We start from the raw sequence: 2,077 nt of genomic DNA, 5'->3' as shown, positions 1-2,077 counted from the left end.
AGTTCCAAAGAAAAATGAATTATGGTTATTGTATTTACTTGTACTGCTGCTTATTAATACTGCTGACTTTACCATACAAAATTATTAGCCATTAAGAATTACAAAAATCCTTCTGCATTTTCAAAATGTGCAATCTGGTAAGTAAAACACTATGTAATATTTATGCTTCAGAATTATAACCTGGAAGTCCAAAAAATTCATGTAAAGTGTTTAGTATAAAGAAGCTGCTGCCAAAGTGATGACATAGTTAAGCTATTTAGTCACTTGTTCACAGTGAATGTTTCTATTATGTGCACCTTAGAACCAGCTCTGTACTGTGCTGGCTGAAATTGAGCTTCTGTCTGTTAAAGGTTGAGCCGTATATATATTCATATTCAGTTTCTTCCTAAACCTGCTGGCCCTAATGTCATCAATTTTTATTTCACATAACCAAAGCTCAAGATCCACTTCCACTTAAGAGCTTTCTCTAACACAATGAGTAAATTTTACTTAATGAAAATCCATGTTAATTTTCCCAATCAAAGTTAACAAATAAGGAAACAACCTTATCCCAATTCTGGGTTAATTTCAAACCATAGCTATTTTTGGCAAAGTTTAAGTAAGTTTAAACTTTTCTGTATACTATAAAGTCTTCTTCAATGATTTTTTTAAAGCCACTTAAATGGGTCTTTAGCTATAAAGTCTGAGAATTTTAGGAGCCTAACATGACATCCTATATTGTGATATGGAAAAAATATATTTTTTAAAAAAACAACCTTCCTTCCCTTCCAAACTGCTTGAAAGTTATTTTTCTTAAAACAGAAATCTGTTCTTCCCAGTATCTCCCTATCCCATGATAAACTATAAGATACAGTCACATAGCTATTAACCATTAATTAAAGGCAAGCCTCAAATATAAAGGATGGAGGTAGTAAACTTTCTTGTTAAAAGGTATTAATTTTACCCCTAAACACTTATCCAGAAACCTACTCAACTTTTAAAATATTGTAGGGCTTCTAAGTTATAAAAATAATCAAGTAATAAGTGTGAAAAAAGTATGAAAAGACAAATTGGCTGATAATAGAAAATAAAAATCACAAGTATAATAAATAATGAAAAGCAATAAAAATCAAATCTGTATTCCTAGACATAACAGCAAAATTTAAATAGGCAGTAACTGTTCATTTTATAGTAAAACATCATATTCAGTAAAACATAATAATTATGACACACTTCTTCCCCTTTTAAATACAAAAAGGACATTTATAGATCATTACTTTCATATGGAATTCTTTGGTATTTTTATTGAGGGGGGAAAATAAAGCGAGCAATGGAAAATCAGAAATATTAAGAATATGCTGTGCAATAAATAAAAACAAAGATACTGTGTCCATCTACAACAAAAAATACTTAAAAAAAGAATATGCTATGCAAAGAAATACTGTTGTTTTTTAATGTTCAATCTGTGGGTTTGGGGATGTTTTTTTCCCCTAATAAATGATCATAGTTTGCTTTTTAACACAAAAGGTAGAACTGTTTTTATTTGCTTCAATCCAAATTTTACTTGAAAGTTTCATGTTAAAGTATAATTTAACCCAAGAACCCAAAATATTGTTTTGTGATACTAAGTTATACAAAAAAAGTCACCATTAAAATTGTTTGTGATGAACCATTTGAATAAAGGTTTTTATGTTCACTATATATTTAGAAAATATAGGATGTAAACTTTCAGTGTTTGACATTTTAACTTGTAAAGAAATAAAGACAATTATGTTTGACTTCAGATAGTTTTTGGAAACTTAAACTGTGTCTTGAATCATCTTTTCAAAATCACCACTTGGAATGATGGGGCTTTTTATAGGAAGGAAGTCCGACCTTAACAGTAGCTCAGGGTAAAATGATTTTTCAGAGTCTGTAGACAAGCACCATATCTGCTGGGCACAGCAACTCATACCTGCAATCCCAGCACCTGGGGAGGCTGAGGCAGGAGGATTGCAAGTTTAAGGTCAGCTTTAGCAACTTAGCAAGGCCTTGTTTTAAAATAAAAAGGGCTAGTGGTGAAGTTCAGTGGTAAAGCACCTCTGGATTCAATTCTCAC

The sequence above is a fragment of the Marmota marmota genome, unplaced genomic scaffold (assembly GCF_001458135.2).
Source record: "Marmota marmota marmota unplaced genomic scaffold, marMar, whole genome shotgun sequence".
Classification (NCBI taxonomy): domain Eukaryota; kingdom Metazoa; phylum Chordata; class Mammalia; order Rodentia; family Sciuridae; genus Marmota; species Marmota marmota.
This window is presented reverse-complemented; position numbering follows the sequence as displayed.